Genomic DNA, 25,318 nt, shown 5'->3' on the forward strand with positions numbered 1-25,318 from the left:
TTTAGGCCTTTTGTTGGAATGTGCTCTCTCCCACACAAGCATATGCGCAAGCACACTCCTCCTTCTACTCTTTTCCTTGCTGACATCTACGTTAACATGCACACACACACACACGCACACACATACACACACAGTGACAGTGATTAACCATCTTCATATGTGTATCCATCTAATTGCCCCCTTCCCCGCACTGCTTTTCATGGACCAAAAGCAGCAAGAGACTCTGATGAGAACAATACAGACAGTTTGAGTGGGTTGCTCTGGTGATGAAAGAAGTTTGAAAGCCTCTCCAAAGTGGATGTGGATGTTTGTAGATTAACACGGACGTCTACAAATCAGATGGAAGCAAACACTTCAGTCTGGCCATGGGAAGGTGTGATGGAGGAAGTAGGGAGATGGGTGGGACTCCCACGTGAGCATCCTGTTTACAGGATCCCTTAGTAACCCTCCTGTAGGGACGGGGAAATCATACGAGACCACTGCATTATTACACAAGTATTAACCACAGGCTACCTACACTAGAAATATTTTGAGCAGCAATGATTTTAGTCATGGTGGTCATCCTATAATCTATCTGAAGAATAAAATGTGAATTTAAAAATAATAGACAGGCCATGCAAGGTGGGTGTGCTCATGTGCAGAAGTCCTGATCTATTCCTAGACCTACTGTATGTGGGAGCAGGAGCACTGCAGTGTGTGTTGGTTACTGGAGATGGCTTCCTTCCTTTTCCCCAAGTTCAGGAAAATGGTATTTCCTTTCCACGTTCACGCGTGTGTGTGTGTGTGTGTGTGTGTGTGTGTGTGTGTGTGTGTGTGTGTGTGTGTGTGTGTGTGTGTGTGTGTGTGTGTGTCTACGTAGCGTGGGTTATATGACAAATTTTGCTTCAATGACTTTTAAAGACACCATCAAACAACGAAATAATTCAAACCAAGTTGTAGAGGTTGTTTTTTGTTATATTACAATGCAGCTAAATATTCTTGACACTTCCTTGACACTTTATTTTTCTGGCGTGTTTCACTAATATTACTAATAAATTCACTTAGAATCATTTCTGATTTGGGCGTGTTTTTCCTACATACTTTTCCAGATTTTGTTCTCTATTTCAAGTTAGAATGGCCACCAAGCCTGAATTCATCCTATGAGGTAGAGTATGAATAATGACGAGGGATACAATACGTAGGTGATTCAAGGCATCCTAGAACCGGATTCTGACTCTGTCCTGGGGTGATAAAACTGTGGTTGATTCAAACGGAGCCAAGAGATGTGTCAGGTAGGAGGAGCAGAGAAAAGGCTGGGTTAGCCTTGGCGCCGAGGACCATACCTGGCAAGAAAACCACCTCAGTCTAGTTGGACTACAGTAAGACTGAGGTGCAAAGGGATAATACACCACAAGGTGGCTTGAGACTACCTATGCTCAGCATGCTAACTTCAGCAGAAATGTATCCCTGCAATACAACACAGATGTATTCCACATAAAGGTAACTTTGCATTTATTTTTCAAATGTTTAAACTAAAATCCTAACCATCTTTACCTTTAAGCCTGAAATCTAAACCTTAATCTAGAATGCCAGTACTGTATTACTAATATGTCCTGCTGCCTCCATTACCTATTACCGGTAGTGATCAGTGCCCAAGGCGACCTCTCTTGATCCATCTACCATTTAAAAGATCAACGCTTCTTTTTTCTGGCTTTTCTCAGTAATTACGAGGACATGTCCCCAGTTGATCACCATGTCCTACTAAACGCAACCCGACATCAGCAGCACACCTCCACTACAAGACTGGGTAGGCTGTACCATAGGGCATCAGTGACCCACATAAGTCACAGCACAACACACACATGCATAGACCCACACTGACTTCTATACAGTGACAGCTGTGATGTACCGCATAGAAAGAATCTGGAATTTCCAATGTAAATGCTTCCAAACCAGTATTGGCTAAATCTCTGGCACATGCCGTTTTGCTTCTTTTGATTTGTTTTACCTGTAATGCATCTAAATAAAGATATATTGCTAGCAAGCATCAATTAGTTTCTATGCAAGAGACGAGATACAAATGAAAAAGAACACTGAGTGGTCGTGTTAAAGTAGAGCGATGCCAGCTGTTACGTTACAATGTCCTGTTATGAAATTAAAATCCACCAGCACAAGTGCAGTGCCAGACCACATGCATTTCATTCTGATTTTTGATTCTTATGGACAAAGGAATTAAGTGCCATCCACGCCTGTTCTGCTATACCCTTTTCCCCCAAATGTTTGTGTTTTGTGTTACCCCGTCTTACTCTGCTCTGTAATTACGCTCAGAAGCAAAGTTAACTACCTGCTGAGGAAAGAGTCGACAAGCGTTGCATGATTGTGACAGAGGCCATTGCGGTTTATAGGCTGCTAACTGCTCTCACCTCACATCTTCACAGGAGGCCGTCTAACAATCCAAACAGTTTTACACATTTCTGATGTGATTGGCTCTTAATCCTACAAACTTTCTCCTTAAACGTTTTGTAAATTTCCCACACAAACTCGTCCATAGAGATAGAAGGGTTTGCCTCCCCTCTCTGGGACTGAAGAGGTGTTGATGTGTGAAAAATATCAACTCATCCTTTGCACGATAAGAAGTATGGATTTGTACGGGAAATACGGGAGATGTTGATGCACTATCCTGGTGTGAAACAGTATTTGCATATGCCTACTTGTGTCTGCGTTTTCTTAAAGGTGCAGCTTTATAAACCCTTTTTATATTTTGACTGTCCAATATAAGTGTTCAAAGCATGAAACAAGGTGATGTCAGTTAACAAGGATTGTTTTATTTTGCTTTAGGTCATTTTTTAGCATTGATTTTTTCATTTTTATTTAACACAAACACATATACACTGGCCGTAACGTGCACACACACTGGTGAATTAACAAAATGAATGACAATTGTTGTTAGTCCTGTGACTAACAACCATTCTCGTCCCACAGACTATCTTGAATCTTACCCACTATCAGCAGGAATAGGCTCAGGCCCCCTCACAAGATAAAGTAAAGATACACAAGATAAGTAGTTCAGAAAATAAATGAATAACATGTCAAAATTTAATGATGCAGATTTATAGTCTCTCAGATGATGAGTATGTTACTCGACGATGACGTTTGTAGTTTGAATAAATCCACTCTGATTTTCCTCTATCAGCATCATTGCTTCATTATCAAACAACTGCAGAGCTGAAAACATTCCCATAAGGCTAAGCTGTAGTTTGTGTAGAGTGCAAATTAGTGAATGCTAACCTGTTAAACTTAAGAGACATGGTTGTTTTTGGCTGTGGTCAGACATAACTTTACAGTATAGTAATGCTGACTCAACTCAGAACTTCAGTCCAGAGTAAAAGCATGGCAAACAACCGTAAATTCTGTTGTGTTTGGACAGCACCGCAATCACTAGGGTTGCTAGATGCTTTATAGAATTGTATATCTTGCAGTGTTGCTGCTATCTTGCATTTGAATGTGGTAAGCTGCACTTGCAAACCTGTGAGATTTGTCATTTAAAAGGTACATTAAATTGGAACTGTAACACAATACCTCTAAAATTATTCAGGATAGTTTGACTAGCTGTCTGTCTGAATTTATGTTGTGTTCTTGATAGAGTGCTGAGAAGTGTCTCCAATCCCTCCAGGAAAAACTGAGGGTTGCTGCTGCTGCGGAGGACAAAGCCGAGTCACACAGCTTTTCAGTGTCTATTGTCAGGCACTGAACATCCTTCAGCTTAAACAGCACAGTTGAAGAGATTTCATTTCGTCATCTTCTCTGTGCCTCACTGTATCTGCACTTTTCACAGGCAGCTGTTGATGTAATATAAGGGCGACTGGCCAGAGAGGAAAATATGTTGCCAGGATGCAAATGACCATGAAATGTCCCTCCATGTCTGGAGATAGGGTAGAGTGGATAATTAATATTTTGATAGATGTTCTAAAATTGTGATGGCTCATATTTCCTAATCATTTCACCAGGAAGGACACAATAGAAAGGCACACACTCTCATACACTATACAAATCTTCTCTCCCAATCCAGTAAAACACATCCTGAATTCAAATGAGGTCACAGCCTGCAATATCTTCCCCATCAAACCATTATTACCCTTTGCCCCTGGGGAGAAGGAAACTAAACAGCTCTCTGCTGTTAGAGGCATTGTTCAACAGCAGTTACCAGGTCAATGCACTACCAACCATGACCTACAGGGGCAGTGTGGGATTGCACTAAAGCACCTACAGTATATGGTTGAATTCTTCTCCTATTTTGATGACCCAGTTGGATACTGAGTAACCCTTGTTCATTTTTAAGTTCTTCTTGCATAAAAGAAGACACATCTTCACACATTAGGTCACATTAACATGGTGCAAATGATAAAAAAGCACAGACTGATGCAACATGAGTGACAGATAGATGCATGTCTTATACATAGTTAAACATTTATGACAGCTGGAATGAGGAACTACAGAGTAAGTGGCCCCAATAAGAGGTTAATAAATCATGTGCAGCTATTAGCAGTGCACCCTCGTTCCTCACGGTTAATGCGTTCCAGGAACCAAACACGATTAAAAAATCCCGCCATAGAGCAACAAACTATCTTATTATTTAAGGTAATTTAAACGTTTATGAACCCTCCTTATACTGATATTAAACCACCTTCTATCTGTATTACCTTTTCCCACACTCTTATCGACTGTTTAAAGCTCTTTTGTGTCTCACATAAGTCTGAAACTCACTGAACGAGCACACTTGCGGATGCCGTCAGCCAATAGAATGCACATACGGTATCATGTGACTGCCTACCAAAAATCCGCAATGAGGTGAAGTTGTGACCTTTGATGCGCTAAGGGCACACTGTATTATTAAATAAATGACATACAGTGCACAGCAATAATGAGTACACCCTCTTTGAAAAGTAACATTTCATACAATATGACAAGGAACACAAAAATAGATTTCCAAAATGTTCACAGACAAAATTAAACACAGGATCTGTTGAGCTTTTGAACTTAAAACTAAGGTTAATAATATAAGTTTTTTTTCTTTTTCGTTTTAGTAAAAGTAGTGTGGTGCAGAAATGAGTACACCCCACTGAAGATCTCTGAGTAAGGCAATCTTTTAGGCTCCCAATGTGGACCTGAACAAACAATTAACTAAAGGTGAGTCTAGATACTCATTACAATGTGTTCATTAGACAGTTGGCTACAAAAGGCTGTTACCTAAAGCAAACTGCCCTTTCCCATTTCCTGGTGTCAGCAATGGCACCACATGGCAAGGAAATGTCTCTGGATCTGAGAAAGCGGATTATTGCTTTACACAAGAGAGGTGAGGGTTACAAGAAGATCAGTAAAGCCTTACTTATTAGTAAGAACATGGTCTCAAAAGTGATCCAAAGATTCAAGAGAGATGGAACTGCAAACAAAGTACAGAGACGTATAGGCCGGCCAAGAAAATTAACACCCATGCAGGAGTGTCTTGTGATGAGAAAAGTTGAGGAAAATCGGCATGCGAGTGCACGATAGTTGGCTAAGGAGGTAGAGGCTGAAATTGGAGTGACTGTATCACGTGACACAATACATCATACAGTGCAGCGGAATGGCATGCATGGGTGTCATCCCCGAGGGAAGCCTCTCCTAAAGCCAAGTCACAAAAAAGCCCGCCTAGAGTTTGCCAGGGCCCATGCTTAAAAGGATGAAGGCTACTGGGATTCCATACTCTGGAGTGATGAGACCAAAATCAATCTTTTGGGAACTGATGGCTTCAAAACGGTCTGGCGCCGCAAGGGTGAGGACTACAAGGAAAAGTGCATGGTGCATGGAGGGGGAAGTGTTCTTATGTGGGGTTGCATGAGTGCTGCGGGTGTTGGAGAACTGCATTTCATTGATGGCATCATGAATTCTCAAATGTACTGCTCTATACTGAAGGCTAAGATGCTTCCATTACTTCGGGCCGTTGGTCGTCGTGCCAGTTTTCAAAATGACAATGACACAAAACACACATCTAAGGACACTGCTGACTTTCTGGAGAGGAACAGGGTAAGAGTGATTCCATGGCCAAGTATGTCACCTGATCTGAATCCTATAGAGCATCCTTGGGGAATACTGAAGAGGCAGGTTGAGCATTACTCTCCATCCAACATCCAGGCTCTAAAAGAGGTCATCCTTGAAGAATGGAGAAAGATCGATGTGGCCAGATGTTGTCAACTTGTGTGCTCCATGCCAAGGAGACTTTGGGCTGTCATTGCAAGTAATGGAGGCCATACAAAGTACTAAAGGTGTTGGATGTAGTTGTGTTTGTTGTGGGGTGTACTCATTTCTGCACCACACTAATTTTACTAAAACGGAAAAAACAACAACTTAAGTTATATTATTAACCTTAGTTTTAAGTTCAAAAGCTCAACAGATCCTGTGTTTAACTTCGTCTGTGAACATTTTGGAAATACAGTATATTTTTGTGTTCCTTGTCATATTGTATGAAATGTTACTTTTCAAAGAGGGTGTACTCATTATTGCTGTGCACTGTATGTGCCCTTAAGAGAAAGAAAACAGCATTGTCCATCATCTGCTGCACTCTGAACATGCTTCATCCTGTAATTCAATCAATATCTACTATAAATTGATCCAGATGTAGCATACAGGGATGTGAACAGCCCTGTGGTTTGTTCAAATCATCAATGTTGGCATCAGTGTGTGAAACCAAAAGATCTTCCCCAGCGATTCCCTCTGTCAGTGGAATGGTTGCATGCTGACGCACATAATGGAAGTGTGCTCCTCCTTCCCCATACTCCCCCCTTCATAGCTCTACTCCTGCTGCTGTTATGTAATGAGTGTGTGTTACGAAACCTTACATTGGAAAACAGGAGCCCACTGATCAGCTAGCTCACACACATGCACACACACCACAACTCTGGGGATTGGTTCCTGTTTTTCTGCATGAGCAAATCCAAGTGTTTAAAAAAGTGCACATGTGCCTGCTTATGCATATACTTTGTGTGTGTGTGTGTGTGTGTGTGTGTGTGTGTGTGTGTGTGTGTGTGTACATGTACTGTAAAATAGTTAAATGCATGGGTTTAAACCTGAGTATGATTGTGTCATGCTGAATGTGTTCAGAGTACCTAAATGAATAATTTAGTGTGTTTGTGGGTGAGTGTGTATGGAAATACATGAAAGAACAGAAAGAAAATAATGAGTCCATATATGGGTGTTGCAGTGCGTGAATACAGGGAGCTGGTATGCTGGTATAGATAGGACTGAAACATATGGGAAAGACAGAAAAAAAGAGGTCAATAGGCAGAAAGGCTCATGAGAGATGCACAATTTTAGAAAGACACAACTGATGTGCTGTCAAAATAACACTATTCTTATCTTAAACATGCTGCTTGTGATTCTTGATTTGTTGTGACATTTTTTAATAATGTTTCCTTTTTTCAAAATCATGGGAAATTACTTAATGAGTATATTGTGGCAATTGATTATTAAAAACCACCAGTAATGGATGTAAATACAAAAATGATTAATCCAATAAAATGCAATGATGAATCAAAATGAAAAGCAAACCACAATCAAGAGACTTCAGCAGATAACAGATAACTGCTGTACTTCACACATAATTTGACTGATGACTTAATTGTTTTTTCCAGCTCGTTTTATTCTGCAAAAGCCTTAAGGCTTTGCATATGTGTCATAGTACAACCAGACATTCAAACGAGAAAGAGTCATGCATTTGCACTTCCATGTTCAGAATTAGACACTAGTCTTCAAGCAGCGCTGCACTTGGCATGTTTGGCTTTACTGCTAAAGATCCATGGTTCTCACAATAAATATTCAATGAAAAGCTAAGTGCCTCGAGAGATATACAATGGGAGATTAATGCTCCACTAACATTGTGTCATTATCAAGGACCAGGCAACCAAACAGCAGAATATACCAGGCAAAAAGTGATGGAAATGTGAAGCAAAATAATATTTTATGGCAATGTAGTCAGCTTACGTCACATTTAGCTGAGTTTTTAAAAAAATGTATCCCCCTTCAAAAGGAAACTATTTAGAAAACACACTCCTGTCTCATTCACTTCCAGAGAACGTTTCATATCCCACCAGATAAAGGTTACATGAATTCTTGGTCGAACCCTTCAAGTGTTTACGTAACGCTGCTTAATGTAGATCGAGTGAAAATGCATGACAAACGTGTTTGCCGGTGCAGAAGAGGACGGTTATTCCTTGTTGGGAAGTAATGAATTACCAGCAGGTCATGAATGCGTGAGAAACAAACGAGAGGCTTTTCACACAGAAAATAAAGCAAGCCTGTGCACGTGTGAGCCGAGTTACTGTGTGATAGTAAACTGGCAGGAGAGCGAGGGTTATGTAGTTATGTAATGTGTCTCTGATTCTTCCTCACACACACAAAGGTTGGGATTGGCAAGGTTTCAATTATGTGTGCATATTTTCATGTTTCAGAGGGCAAAGAAATTGTTGTTTTTTTAGTCAAATAATGTAATATCAGGCTTCAATAAGTCCAGCTGCCTCACTTAATAAGTCTTTCTTTCCTGCTTTCCTCTGTTCAGACTTTAAATGTGAGTGGTTTCATGCCTGTCCTGGCAGGGAATCATTGCTTTCAGGCCAGCTTACTCTCTATCTGACCCCGGTGTCTTCACACCCTTAAAGAGCCCCAGCAGTCTAGAAATACATCAGTAAAGTACCTTCCTGTGGTAGCACATTGGGGATATTTCTCTGTGTCCTCCCCATAGAGAAACAAACCAGGAGACAGAAGACATGTATGTGGCTGCACTAATATTAGCGTCTTATTCAGCTTTCCTTTGTATTCTTGAGGCCTCTGTCTTCCACATCCCATCCATCCACATGCCAGCGGTTCTTGCAGTTGTGTCCTCAGAACGGCTTTTGTCCTGGCCCTCAAGGATACGCCGTTGACAACTAAGGGTCACTGACACAGGGTGACGCATGAATGATGCAGCACTGCGCCCTCCAGCTCTTTCCCAAACACATGGGGATACACATTCAGGCTTCATCATGGACAACACATGTATAATGACAAAAACGTAAGTTGCAACATACAGTGAAGAATAAAGGCAATTCAGAGACCGCAAATAATCTCTCTTTGTATTATTTTTGCAAGCTATTTCTTACCCCAGCAACTTTGTACCATAGTTGCATACCTATGAGCAACTTAGCATCTCCAGTTTACCTTTACTGCATCTTTTCAGGACTATGGGGGAATCCAAGGGTGGGTTTAAACCCAGAATCTTCTGAATCTTCTGGGTAGCGGTATTGCTACCCAGTTCACCACCTTGCTTCTCGCAATGTAACTTTTCCACAATGGGAAAATTCTAAAATATTATAGCTCCAGATATATACAGTGTGCCCTTGCGCATTCGCGCAATAACACTCGCGACTTCACTTCATTGTGGACTTTTAGTGGGTAGTCACGCGATACTGTACGCAAATTCTATTGGCTGATGGCATCCGGAGGTCTGTGAGTCTCGGAACGCAGTGCACTTCCGTGAGAAACAAAAGTGCTTTAAACAGTCGAGAAGAGTGTGGGAAAAGGTAATACAGATAGAATATCAGTTTGGGGAGGGCTCATAAACATTTAAATTACTGTAAATAATAAGATAGTTTGCCGCTATATTGCGGAATTTGATAATCGCCTGTGGTTCCTGGAACGCATTAACTGCGAGTAACGAGGGCGCACTGTATACACAAAACTATAAACTGCTCTGGAAACTAAGTTCCGTTCAGAGTCACGCAAGACCTAAAAACTGCTCACAACTACTTTTTACAACTATCGCTGTAAACTAACTTTCGAAAAACTAGTGGACAACTACCAAACATGCAGATTCCACACTACGGAAGGTGATAATTTGCCTCTGTTCCCTTTTACCATTGTTCAGTGAGATCTGCAATAGATTATTTTTCAAAGCAGACATTTGTCCCAACAAGAAAGAAAAACAAGTCAACTTAATAACAGTAATTATGGTACGTTTTATAGTGTTTCAGTAAACTAATATGCACAAAAGCAGAACTTTCGATGGCAGTAATCCATGATACACCTGAGAATCTCCTGTAGGGGCACTTTGCAACCTGCAGTACAAATTGTGCAAATTTGACTGGAAAAATATTATGCGTACGATACTTTCCTAAAAAACATTATGCAACAAATTAGCAGTTAAATAACCAAGATATCAAATGAAATAATGCCAAACTGCTAAGAGAAACCATCTTCTCTTCTCTCGTTTGCCGTACTGTGGTTCAGAGTGGTGAAATCAGAAAAGCGTGATTACAATCCTGCACATATTTTTATGGATTTACACACATCATGTGAGACATTTCACACATACCATCTGATAAGTCAGGACATCAGCAGTGTCACTCAAGCCTCCACATTCTGTCATTCCACAGTTGCCAACCGCCTGCATACAGCACCAGCCTCTCTCTGCAACACTCCATGCAGCCTCATAAAAGCAGCAGGAGCTCGGTCCTGGGGACTGGAGGGTGGCTGGTTCAAGGCCCGTGTGGACCAAAACCATTTGGTTTGAGCTGGCATTGGGAGTTGCCAGTTCACCTCCTGAGCACTGCCTAGGTGCCCTTGATTACTGGGGCACACCAGGATGGAGCTGCCCACAGCTCTACCTCTCACTTTATATATATTGCATGCCTACAAGCTCCTTGTGTATACGGGGGTCCTGTACACACATACATAAGCATGTTAAAAATGTATAGAAACCGTGAGTAGAAAAATAATTTCTCTTAGGGGATTAATAAAGCACATTTCTTCTTCTAAAAGTGCAGTGTCTTGTACTGTATGGGGGGAACTTAATGAGTGCAAGAAAGAGAAAGGAATGGGGTATTGTCGTCTTAAGCAAGACGACAATACCCCATTTGCACAACAACAATAACGCCCTCCCAGACGCAGTGGTTTAGGCTTACCAACCTAGTATTCAACTCCCTTGGGGAAGTGCATCACAGGAGGGTGAAATGTGAGAGCTGGGGATAAAGGGAGAGTAGCGATAAAGGACCAAGCTGACAGCACCTCCCTGTGATACTGAGGCTACAGAGGCGAGACGAGAACTGTAACTGGTGAGCAAGTGAGGATTTGAAGTTGTGATTACAGCTAAAAATTGGCGGCGCACACATGGACAAGCACTGTTTGAGGTTTGGCTGCTTATGTGTATGTACATGAGTGATGAAGCAGCTTGCAGGGACTCCTGATTGATTGTTGCCCTGGTCCTCCCTGTTCATTTGTACAGCTGCATTAATAATGTCTGTCGCTGAGAGGATTGAAGCACGGATAGTTTACTTTCAACTCTCTTGATACCTCACTTTATCTCTCCTTTTCATCCTCATGGATGTTTTAAACATAATCAGTGTCATAATCAATATTGCCAATGCCGTTCTCAACACCAGAATCATAAATTCTTTAAACAATCCTACTGAAGCTGTATGGCAGAAATGGGTAAGGAAGTCATATACTTTACGTGAAGGAAGAAGCACAGCACCGAGGGTCTCTAAATTTAAATTTCTTAACACTTAAAACTAATGTCACCAATAAAGTTTACCTGATTGAAAATTAAGTAAATTACCATCAAGACTGCTCCAACAACCATAAGAAATGCATGAACGTCCATCAAAAGAGCAAAACTGCAAAAAATAATTAAGAATTTGTAGTAGCACTGGGAGAAACATGATACAATAACATTTACCAATACTTAGCATAGGATAAATAATCAAATTTGGAATATATGAGCTGTGGATGATGTGGATTGTATAGCTTTAAGCACACCTGACAATAAACACTCAGAGGAATCCAAGCATTAGTTTTAAAAGGAATCACACAGTGTAAAATAAAAACCTTAAGTACGTTATTAGAACATTCATGAAACCACTGCCAGAAAAATCTGTTTACCCTGATGTGGATGGACTATAACCTCCATCATAGCTGAATGGGAAGTAACAGGATTACATGAAAATCAATTTCAAATATGCCTAAATTGTTTGTTTTTTTAATAAGCATGTTAAAGAAATTGCAATCATGACACGCATACATTTAGCATTTGAATTTAATCAGTAAATACTTTTTGCATGAAATAATGTGACTTGATTCTGATCTATGCTGGAATGATTTCAAAACATGTGTGTGAAACACTCTTAATACTGTATTTATTACACATTTTCATCTGAGTTCTTCATTTAGTTGCATCATTAGAATGATTAGCATGATAACAAATAAACATCTGTACAAGGATCTGTTTATGTGTGGTAAATGATAACACGCTGTGTTCTGGACAATGACACGGCAGCTTTTGTTTTTCACAAAGAACAGATGTGACTTCACGTTCTGTATAGACTGTGAGCATGTGCTGCCGGTCAATGAGTAAAAGTAAAGCTTATTTACCGGTATGTAGGTGATAGCAACGTTTTCACAGGACTAGAATGGAATCAGACACAGCTGTAATTATCAGACCAGTGTACAATACAGTATCTTGAATGTGTGTTTGATTGGTGGGATGATGTCCTAGCCGCTTGATGCACCATTCTTGCTCAAAAATACTAAGAAGTAAAATATTTGTGGTGGATGATATTATATATATTGCAAGGTTGACTATATACATTTTTGAATCGTGTGCTGTGTGAGAAATGCACACCAAGTTTTGACTTAATCATTTCAACACAATACATTCAACATATTCTTCATTGTAATAATACATGCTGCTATACAGTATACTTCAGAACTAAATTTAGCCTGGATGATTCCAGTATCTAATGTATCATAAAACATTATGCATGACGCCACAAAACTGCCTTTGTGTGGGTGGTAAGTATTGACTGACATGATTTGTATAGTTGATTTATAGCCACCTATCACTGACAGCTAGTCAGAACACTTAGTTTCCAAGTTTCTTCCAGAGGATAAACCACTGATATAGAGACAAGTACATGCTGATATTGTTTTACTTAACCTCTAATTCCATTCATTATCAGAAGCAATAAAGACCTCTTAGCTTAGTGACATCTGGCCGCAAGCCACTGGGTGGTTGTGGGCAACCAAGTTGATCTGGGGGACTTACAATCGAAATGAAAATCAAATCAACTTTATTTGTAAATCACTTTTCGTAGAAGAACATGTAACACAAAGTGCTTCACAGAATCAAAAAGAATAAATACAATTTAAAAAGCAAAAAAAAATTACAAAGGTAAGCCCTTTCATCCCATCTTCCATACTAGACACACCTACACATAACACACAATACAGAGACATGGCATGGCGCTGAGGACCAAGGAAACAGGGCATCCACACTGGGAGCACTGGTACAAAATAATTAGACCCCAGGTCTGTGGTTAAATCACTCAGGCTCAGAAGCAGAAAAACGGGGAATGAGACGAGGTGGAAAGAGAATGAGAGAGAGAGAATTTTGGGGCTTCTCTATCCTGATGCAAAGAAACATGTGAATGAATGAGATTGTGATGCAGTTGCACATTCCCCAAACCCCACGTGCTCACCCTCACTGCTACCTCCCTCTTTCTTTTTCTTTTGTTTTGTTTAAAATTTAACAAGGTCTGGAACAGTGGAGGGCTGAAGAGGGCATCCGGGGTGTTTTGGCACGGCTTCATGTCACATGCAGGGGCCATGTGAATACAATGGCACTTTTGTGGGCTTGGGTGGCCAGTGACAGAGAGAAACAGAAACAGAGAGAAACAGAAACAGAAGGAGACAGAGAAAGATATGTATTTCTTATATATATATATATATATAAAGATATATAAGAAATATGCATATACACCTCGCCACCTATATGTTTGAATAAGCTCACTTGAAAACCTCACGCTGTCACGCTGCCAACCAATCACGGCACCCAACCAATCACGGCGCATCTGCCAGATGGAATCACGTGAACAATATGTAGTGACGTGTGGTGAGGTTCATGGCTGGTGAGGCACCGACGTCATCATGATCACGTGATCAGATTTACAAAAATATGAACCTACAGTGTAGCTTATTCACCATTTAATTAGTAACAGTGAGTGGGTTATGTTAAAGTCTCATTGCAGAATTATTTACACATACAAACTGCAACACACAAATAAGCATATTTGATTAAAAAACATATTGATGTTACCTACCTGTTAATATGTCAGGTTTACTTGTAAATGAAGTCCATGCGACGCTCCCTCTGAATGAACGCGTCAATAACTTGTTTGTAGAAATTGTCCGTAACTTCCTTCAGTTTGTAATATGTAATCCTCCATTTGAATAGGGGAACAGAAAAAAAATAATTGATGCACTTGACTTAATGTAGATCGTAGCCTGCATTCACTTATTCTTCGGCTGAGGAGTCCCAAGACGAATCCCTGGGATCACCAGTGCACCCTATCAATGAGGCCGGGTATTTTTGTGCCTCACCTAGTGCCTTTTCACAGCGGTTTCAGGACCGCTCAACTCAAGAAAGACGTTACACACATGCAGCTGTTGACAAAAAAACACTACATTATATACATTAACTAAATTACGGGAATTTGGTTTTAAGCAAACATGTTTAAACATGTTAATAGCAATATATAGAAAGATAGCATTACGGTCTCACTGTATAGCATACCAGCACAGCTATCTGAGCTTTTTGCGCAATCCATGGTGAGGCACAGCTGGCTGGTGCCTCACCGCAGGTCTCTGCTCCGTATTTCAGCAGTAAACGTGAAAATTCAGTGATTTTGAGTAAAAATAACCTAAAATTGGTGACTTTAAATGGAAAATAAGTTTATAATACACATCGCTGGATAAATATTAGCATTTATTTATTCCATTTTCCGTATTTTTCTTTCTTGATTTTTTTCTCCCCTGACCGCACGTCACTGATAATATGGCGTAAGGCATCGGGCAGCGATGCCTTACGCCATAAGGCATCGTAACCGCAACATTTTTGTTGCGGTTACGCCTTTCTTCCACACGACAACGAAGATATCTGGGATGAAAACGCTGGCCAAGGTGAAGTTTTCTGTGTTGTCGTGTGGACGCTGTAACCAAAACTTTTTCTATCTGGGGGGCGTCTCCCTGCATCGAAAACTGCTGTGATGTTAGTGTGTGTGACCCGTGTCTACATGTAGACACTGAGTGGATGGAGTTAAAACCAGTTATTTTCTGACATGTAAGAGCTCCTTGTCAAAGACGCGTTGATAAACATGCTTGACAATTGGATATGTGTTTGTCTGTTTCTTTCTTCATAAGTCATAAAGTTTGTATATTTATTCAGTCATTCATTCATCATTCACTCACGTAAAATGTAGAAATCACTGTTCAGGTAGTAAAATATTCTAGAGGGAATATGCGCGAGCATAAATGACATCACCGTGTCTCAGGTTGTGTTGCAGCAAAACCTCGGCTAGCATCAGTTGGCTATTGTTTAGCTGGAGCTCTCCACATTAGCAGTTTAGCGTTGGCGCCATAGAACAAGGTAGCTATTCTTTTCATATGTTTGACATGAGATATTATTGTTTTATCGTGGAATTTCCATGGGTTCGCGCTAGTATATGTATATATATATACTGTACATGTACTGTACAGTCAACCCTCGGTTTTCGAACATAATCCGTTCCAGAAGGCTGTTCGAAAAGCGAGTTGTTCGAAATTCGAAACTGTTTTTCCCATTATAATTAATGTAAATAATTTTAATCCGTTACAAGTCTAAAAAACAACTTTTTGTAAGTTTTTTTAAATTATTATTTTACACCATAAACTGCACTGTATACTTTTTACCATAAATAAAAAAAGGGTAGAAATAGACGCTGTGTTTTATTTTAATAAAAGATATCCTATCGAACTTTGAACACAAATGCGCTACGGAGGGAGCATCCTGGGCATTCGAGTTCGCTCGGCTCCCAAGTGAGTCGCGTTCAGGTACGCTCGGCAACCTTCGGTTTGGTCAAGAGTCGAATTTTGGTTGAGTGCAGAGACGTAAAATTCTCAGATTTTCTGGCCAAAAACCGAGGTTTAACTGTATATATATTTCTTATATAGCTTTCTCTGTAGTGTGTATATATATATATATATATATATATATATATATAATCGTGAGATTGGGAAAGGAGCTAACGTTAAAGGAAAAGGCACCTGTCAAAAGAGCAAGTGGAAAAGAAATGATAGAGAAGTGATGGATCTGTTAGCTGACTACATGAACAGAACTGTATGTACAGAACTGTATATACTTGAAGACTGTTATTGTCAGATGCCCCAAGAGCATTTTGGATACTACGTCGATTGTCCCATTCCAAAAGGAAATCATAGCTGGACAGACTGTTCGTGGCAGCCGCATAGTCTTACTCAGAAATCGTTGCTGTTTTCTGTGTCGTTCCTGCTGCTTGGACTTTCAGCTCAGGAACATGAAAATTGTTGGAACAGTTACGTTAACTGTGAAGACCATGTAGTTATTTCTTCGCCTAACATAGCAGATGCCTTATGCCATATTGTTCACGTGTTTCCTTCTGGCAGATGCGCAGTGATTGGTTGGGCGCTTGATTGACAGGTAGTGGGTGGAGTTGGTGACAATGTTTGACTTTGACTTCTCAAGTGAGCTTATTCAAATATACAGGTGGGGAGATATATGCATACAGATTATAGTTATATATTGTCATATATATATATATATATATTTTTTTTTTTTTAGAGAGAGAGAGAGAGAGAGAGAGAGAGAGAAACCAATAAGTTATAACAGGACCGGTCGGTAGCTGAAAACAATTGAACGAATATGTTTTTGAGAAATGCATACAACGACAAAAGAGCTTGAGAAGAATTAAAAATAGCCGGCAAATAGTATTGGTGCGAGAGAAAACAATGTAAAAGTGACAGACGTGGGTAGAGAACTATTGGTAATTGGGTAACTATCAAACTGTACAGCTAACAATAGAAACCCAGACAAATATTGTGAGTGACTGAAATATGCACATTCAGTGATATTGCCTGCAAGGAAAACTGGACGTATTCATTAATTCAGGGTATTCACAACTATTTTATGGTTCTGGAAAGCAGCCGAGCCATACTGGGCACCACCTGCGCAGAACGGATGTAAAATCAATAGAGGGCATCACAATTAAATGACATTTCCCACATCTAAGTTTTACATCCCGCGAAGCGGTTATGTATTGTAATTGTCAGTGTTAGTGTGTTCGTCCGTCCGTCCACCAAATATCTTCACAACCGTTATAGAAACAAAAAGCACATTACTTAGGCGGCAAATGGGATGAAAATGAGATGATGACCTTGACCTTGAAAAAAATAGGTCAAAGTCAAATTTCAAATTTTGTACGTTTTTTTGCACATTTATCAGGAACTGAATAAGATAGAAAGACGAACGGGGAGGCAAGGAGATGGAAATTAGATCCCAACATTGACCTTGAAAAACTAGGTCAAGGTCAAATTTTCACTGTTATACCTTTTTAGGTAGACATCTCTGAAACCATATGAGAAATAATCACAAAACAAAAAGTAACATTTTCAGGAAGCCAGAGGCCCCAAGATATGATGACCTTCACCAGTGTTGTGGGACATTGCAGTCTCTGACTGCCTTGTTGTAGTTTGTTCCCAACGGATGCTTTTTCCTCATTAAGTTTTAGACTTTTGTTTTATATGATCTTTCCATAGAGTTATAATAATGATGACAATCATGTAAAATTGTGTATTTTTAATTGCATCATGCAAAAATGTTCTTAGTGGAGAATCCCCCAACCCCCCCACTAAAGGTATCCAAATACATTTTTTTTGCAGTTTATTAAAGATCAATTAGGTAAATGCAATGGATTATAACAATACAGCAATGAAATCTTGACGTTTCATGACAAAAAACGACTTCTGACACAACTGTATTGCACGCATGTGTTGCTCTTCTGTATCACTTTGATGTATTAGCTGACTGTTCCCATTTACACATCAAATAAAAGTACTGTTTTTATCTTCACTGTAATTGTCTGACGGTTGTAGCTACTGAACATATAATTAGCAGATTAAGATCTGACAGTCAAAACATATGATCACTTTAAAGAATACGTCAGAGCACACCCACCAAAAGCACTTTATCCAGTATCTAAAATAACTTACTTAAGGTAACTGTATACTCTGAAATCCAAATGTCACTAAAAACAACTTACAGCATGAACACAAAAATGCTAACATTTTGGGATGACATGACATCTAGCAGAACGACATTAACATTCATTGAGTCATGTTTCTGGAAATATTTATTCTTATTCTAGTTGTCTTGCTCTTTGCCAGCTCCTGGGGGAAACAAAAGTGTCTGTAACCCTGTGAAATGTTTTGCTGTGTTCACCAGATAGTTGCTAATTTGGTGTGTTTGTAATTTGGTGCAGGGCGGACAGCATGCACAGGGTTTTGGGAGCGTATTTGTAGAATGACCGCTGCAGTTAACAGTACTGTACTCTTAAAACAGCAGTGAGCTTACACTGCGATGTTTGCGTTTGCAACCTCATCCGAGAGAAAATGCAAAAAAAAAATATATAACCAGGAAGAATAACCAGGACATGCCAGTAGATGTACATGTGTACAGTAGATTTCTGAAAATTTGCTCATGTTCAATGAGATACTTTATGTGTTAGTTTTTTTGCACAAATTGCCCTAAGATTACAGTAATATATATCTCATGATTTTGAAGCTAAGGCTGTGTCCCTCTGCCACCTTTCAAAGCCTCTCTTGAAAACATTTGCCAATGAGGAAGTATCTTTCTTGTACTTCAGCATTTTTTGAGGGTAGCAACTTTAAACTAGGTCATTTCAAATCAACAACTCAGCCTCTTTTTTTCTGTCAGAGCAGAGTCCATTAAAACAAGCTCAGCTCCACCCAAACACAACTTATCTAGCCGTGTCTGGATGATACAAAGACTGAGGGACAGTTTGCTAATTCTCTAAATTCCGTTCGCACAGTACTTCTGCTTAAACACCCCTGTTCATCGGTAAAAACAAACTATCCAATGAACTCAGCTGCCGTAAAACCATCCCTTTGTAATGACCTGAATAGAAGAAAAATGAAATCCTAAGAAATTGCTGTTTGAAATTTGATACTAAATAACCTCCCTGGAGACTCGGGCTTTGTAAAACAAATCAGTGCAAACACGACTGACGCAGTGGTATTTAAAGACCTCCCATCCAAGAGATGACACAGTTCTGTCCTGACCACTAGCAGGCAAAGAGGCCGTGTGTTCCCTAATCGGAATTTTTGGGCCTCTTAATGCTGAGGGTTGCAGATGTTGACTGGTATTAGGCCAGGCTGCTGCAGATCAAAGCTCTAGAGAGTGAGCCCCTGCTGGCCTGCCTCTAATCCCCCTCATGCATGCAATCGGGGCAGGGACCGGTGTTCTGTTCGGGGACAGTCAGCCACCCCATGACCCTGCTGAGGGGTGAGCTTGTCAATGTGTTTTTTTGTGGAAACACCACCGCAACACTTGCAGAGGTTTCTGGCAGCATTCGGCATGTGCAACTTGACAAATAGCTGAGGGGCGGGGTTCATCCCAGAAGGCAGTCATGGCCAATGCCCTGCCTTAGCCCCTTCCCCAAATCCTCAGAAGTTGTAAACAGACAGCAAGACATTTTTCTGCTCAAATTTAGCTTAGTATGAAGCATTGACAAAAAAGCTCACAAGCTTTTGTTTCTTTTTTGCTTATTTCCACAAGCAGTGTAGTCTGAAGACCAGTACAATTACACAGACAAGAAAAAGTGTACTATGTCTGGACTATTTAGTATAGTGCATGTCTAAAGACAGTTAGAAGAGTACTGTAATCAGCGATTCTCAGAGTAACAAAGCAACAAGTGCATTTCATGGAACAAAGACGTAAGTTTGAAGAACTCATTAGTTGATCGAAGTTATTTGAATTTTTCAATTTTCCACTTTAAAGCAAGTAAATAAATGCTTAAAATTTCCATATTGTTTAACATTAGCATCTTTGTACATGGGATATGTGTATACAAGATTTTGTGAAATATTTTGTCACTGTTTATGCCCTCAACACCTCATCTTACACAAATCCCATGCAGAAATTCATTTTGTAATCATAAAAATGGAAAAATGAAAACGACACAACTTTGGTACTGTTATTGAGTCCGAAAAGTTTCATAAAGGAAATATTAAACAGCTTTATAGTCACACTCCAGAAAGGAAGCCTTACAGACAGGACAGATGGGACAGACCCCATTCCTATATCCCTCATCTCACTTTGTACAGGAAGGGGTATAATAATAAGTTGGGGGGGAAGAGATATGAGAAGATAAATGGAAACTGTCAGATGGTGTGAGGGAGGAGGAGATATAAGGAAAGATAACTAGAGAAGAGGGAGGAGGATCGATCTTTTGGTGGGGTGGTTGTGGCTCGAGAGGAGGGCAGGAGGATGTCAGCCAAGAAGGCAATCTATATTAGACAGAAACAGTTCCCCTGGCTTTAACTGCTACAAGCTGACACCACCATCCTCTCGCTGTCTGGAGCCAACCAGCAGAGATACGACGTCAAAGAACTTGATGGTAAATGCGCACATACATCTCTACAGTCAGCATCTCATCTAAGAAACCACTTCTCCACGTGTCGCTTGCACGTGAGGAGACATGGAGTACAAGAAACTGCATGAAAAGAAATGCAAAGATGAAATTGAGCTCTGCGCACACAAACTGATGAATGCAAAAACCTCAGCACACACAGATGCAAGCATATTGGACAGGAGCTCCGGAATGTGTGAAATCTTATTATGACATTACATAATTACTCAGCAATAGGCCATTTAGAAAGACCATTAGCTGTCAAGGCAGGTCATGGATGTCAGAGAGAATGAAGCAGCCTCCCGGTAGTGCTTAAAAAGTGGGGATACTGTAGTTTTGGCAACTAAAGCAATATTTTATGATACATTTCAAATAATCCCCGGTGATTAAAATTACAGCCTCATGCCATTTTGGGTACGATGCAACGAGATGTGCACACCTGGATTATAGGGAATTTTCTGATATTTTTCTTTGCAAATTCTCTTAAGCTTCACCAATTTGAATGGGGACTGTTGGTGGACAGCTATCTTCAAGATGGTCATGACGGTGTGCTCTTGAGAAACTTCCACACAGCACAATTTTTTTTCTCTGATATGCATTGCCCTTATGAGGCCTTTTATAGAGGTGTGTGAATTTCCTTCCTTCCATATCAAGCAATTAAAAAGCATGATGTGACGTGACTAATGTGATGCACACAGTGATGTTGATGCTGCACCACCATCGTGTGCAACTCTAATAATAATCTTTCCAGTCACTCACCTTTAGCTTTGGTAATTGTGCAATTGTGTGAATTTTTATAACATTATTACAGAAAAGAGAGAACAGAAAGTAAAATATTTTAACTGACAGATTTTTGATACTGATGGTGTCACCACTGTAAATATCAGTCAGTAACTGTAGACACTGCTATCAACAAAACATTAATTGAATAGCTAAATTCCTTAAAATAAAACCACCAGGAGCAAGTCCTCATATGTTTTATTGAGATAACCAGTGGCTGAACTTAAAAAAAACTAGGGAAGAATCTGCTGACTGCTATCCTCCTCTCTTTAAATTTGTATTCATAGAGATGAGCACATGAGTGTAAGAGCAATCTGGCATACTGACTGTATGGGGATGGACGGCACAGACAGGACAGAGTGAGTGGTTCCTGCTTAATAGCTGCCACAGCCTGTTGGAGAAAGCTGAGGGCTTCATTAAGCCTTTAAACCTTGCAGAGTCTTTAAGTCTTCATGTCAGCAGCTGCTGCTTCCTCGCAGAGGGCCTGAGGTATACCGGAGAGGCACAGATTCCTCTATACTTTAATATAATTGAACCATCTTCGTAAAATGTTAAAATCTTGCAGCTACATGGAACATAGGACTAGACATCAGCAAGAATCTGGCTGCTTCCATTATTCAGTCTGTTCCGATTTACTTTTGGTTGTGAGCTGAGTGCTTTTTACATGGCATCTTATTCAAACTTGAGATTTGCAATAAAAAATTTAAAGATACAACAGTATGAAGGACATATGTACTGTAACCTGTGGCACATTTATACAATGTGATTGGACAATAACTGTGTTTTATATATTAATCTTGCCTGCTCTTAGTTTTGCTCCCAAGTTAAACCATGTGTACCTTAAACACTGTATCTGAAATGTTAGCTTTGGTGTGAAAGCCAGGCTGCAAAGTTATAGAAGCCGATGCTACTTTTTTCAATTTTCTAAAAATAATACCAAATGAGGCCATGGTCAAAATGTGACTTCACTGTTGCAGATAAAGATCATATTAATTTGATGGAACAGAAATTGTGCACTATGCAGTATGAAGTCATGACCTTAACTTAAAGTAACATAAACTGTTCAGCTTTAAAACTTGTTAATGGGCAGTTTCAAGGTTTGTTTTCATAAAGTCAGAAATTCTTTCTGCTAAGTTTACTTTCCAGTAAAAGAGGGAATATAACATAGCACTACATTATTACTGAAATACGGCAGCGTAGAGCTGCCAGACCAAGAAAATAAAAACCGGGACGTATCACGTTATTTCGTGATAGTATAGTAGTAAACGAGTCGGACCCTCTTGAGGTAGCGTCGTTCCTCATTGATGAGCTGGAGGGACACGGCCGGCTGCATGGATACAAGCTCCATCATCTCAACATAACATTCATTCATTCATTCATCTTCTAAACCGCTTAATCCGCAAACGCAGGTCGCGGGGTCAACATAACATCTTATCACGAAATAACGTGATACGTATCACGAAATAACGTGACACTATCACGAAATAACGAGATACGTATCACGAAATAACGTGATACGTCCCGGTTTTTATTTTCTTGGTCTGGCAGCTCTACGCTTCCGTACTGAAAACTGCTTGCAACATTTGAAACTGTTACCAAACCTGAGCTGTAAACATGGGGGAATTAATACCATGATAGTTTTACAGATTTTTTTGTATAAAGGTGGCCATTAATCGGGCTCATAAAGTCTTAACACCACTTAACACTTACAAGAAAGTGCTTTTAAAAAAAGCAAACATCTCAACTTAAATAGGGCTAAGTAGATAGCTCACTCATATGCGGTGAGAATGCTAAAGTGCATGAATGAGTGTTTATAAAGCTGAGCATCCTAATGAATCTAAATAATTTAGCACGCTGCTTTGGTTTGGTTAAGAAATCTGGATCATCTGCTTCTAGGGAAACCCTGTTCCAGTTTGTGTAGGGATTCCATTTCCTGTTCACACAAGTCTGCACACCTACCTTCAGGCAAAGTTGTGTCATCCAGGCAGGGGGCGACTTCATTATTTGCTGGGCAAAATATCTACTGTCCTTAAAAGCAGAAAGCCTTCTAAGTGAACCCAATATTTTTTACCTGAATAGGCAATTAAATCATGGTTATTCCTCCAGTATACAGGAAGAAAAAGCTATTAAACCCTGAGAATTCTTTCATTTCAAGCTATTTTCTATGTTGCATTTCATTTCAACTCCTTTCCCTTGTAATCGAAATTTTAATAAAGCCGGATCAACATGACGAGACTCCTGCATTAGCAGCTCTGAACGGATCACTCGTCAGTCTGCCAAGACAGTGGTCTCCTGATCTGGGCAGCCTTCAGTAAATGTGTATGCTTGTGTGTTTCTAACAGGGCAAAGTGAGTTCCCTCATCTGGCCACTGCTGTTGAGTCTGTGCGGTTGAATCATGACCAGAACACTCAAAGTCAAACTTGCCTCTGCAACGACTTAAAGATCTGGAGAGACACACCTGCAGCTTCTCCATATCTGCCCCTTCTCCCTGATTATGTTAAGTGTCTGCTACTCTTACCCAAGACATGGCACAGTTTGTTGTTTGCTAATAAACCTAATATCTATGTAGCATTGAATTTGACGAATGCTCTTACTGAGTGACGAACAACAAAAGAGTTTAGGCCACTATGTATGCAGACAAGACAACAAAACGTCCCTCAGCAAGGCTGAGATATACAGCTGCACGCCTGACAGGCAGCCAGCATGTTAGATGAAACTAGACACTGTCTGCCCTATCTGGGAAGGACAAGCATGGCGTCCCCCAGCACCACACAAACACACTTCCTCATCAGCAGACATGACATTCTAAATGAGCCAGCGTGCATTCCTCACATGCTTTCATCATAGGTCAGACACTAGGGCATCGGCTTTCTCTTCAACGTGAAGGCATATGTGACTGAATGAGAATTAGGCTTTTAATGCAGCCTGAAGCTAGAAAGACTAGTAGTATTTGTTGTGTGCGTGTGTGCGTGTGTGTGTGTGGGGGGGGGGTGTCAGCTGTAGAGAGCACTCAGGTGACCTCGGCTAAGCTGTCTCACATGGGATGCAAAGGTGCTGCCCTGAGAGGGGCATCGAGGCTACTTTAGCTCCAGCTGCTACCAGCTAATCTCAGCTGACTGCACAAGCACATGTCAGATTCATTTGTTTTTTAGCCCCTCATCCAGATGCATATCAGTATACATGAGCCCCAGCATGTAAAGTTTGTTCAGCTTCCTAGGTGATACTATCAAAAATAAGCAAACCATGATTCAAGGGTACGGAAGGTCGTGATGAGCATGTGACCGGAAACGGGGTGCATGTGGCCATTTTCAGCTTTGAGTTCAACAGCCTTTTGGGACAGGAAGCTCAAGAGTGTTAGCGCCTCTCTTGTCCATATTTCTGTGCAAACAAACAGTTTATCCTCAACTGAACCCCTCACCCAATAGCGACAGCAATAGCTGCAATGGTGGAGGAAGTGGCATGGTGAAGTAAAGGGGCTTTCCTGAGCTTTGGAGGAGCACGTTAACCTTACTTGGCAGGCAGTGAGTTAGTGTGACAGTAGCTGAGCTGGATGCCAATGGGAAAACCAATGTGCAGCATCTCAATGACCAAAACTCACTGGGTCCACAGAGGGGATTTACGGTCCTCTCGGCCATGCTGTTCCCACCCCTCCTCTCCATCCAGCCACAAAAGCCTTCAGCCTTTTCATTGGGATGATAATGGGGCAAAAGCCGGAAAGGGCCCCATGTCTGAGCACCATAAGTTGCGGTGATGGCTTTGTGATGATGTCATGCATGTCCATGGGAGCAGAGTGTGCTGCCACAGTCCCAAAAAGACAGTTTTGGACAGAAGGAAATAAAACAGACCTGAAAATGTAAAAGAAGTCTCTTAAGCCAGGAGTATGCCACCACACAGTCAAAACCAGACTAATGAGCGATCACTTGGAGCCATGCATAGGACAGAATATTAATTCTATGAGCACACTGTCCTTAACTTCCTGGTGCAGCTATTGGTAGAG

The 25,318-nt window shown here is 40.5% G+C and overlaps 1 protein-coding gene across 1 annotated transcript in view; it reads right to left on the reverse strand.

Moving 5' to 3' along the window:
- Positions 1-25,318, reverse strand: part of phlpp1 (PH domain and leucine rich repeat protein phosphatase 1) — a 49,834-nt gene that overhangs the window by 22,085 nt on the left and 2,431 nt on the right. The gene's annotated exons all lie outside the window — the stretch shown is intronic.

Source organism: Antennarius striatus, chromosome 18 (genome assembly GCF_040054535.1).
Source record: "Antennarius striatus isolate MH-2024 chromosome 18, ASM4005453v1, whole genome shotgun sequence".
NCBI classification, from domain to species: Eukaryota; Metazoa; Chordata; class Actinopteri; order Lophiiformes; family Antennariidae; genus Antennarius; species Antennarius striatus.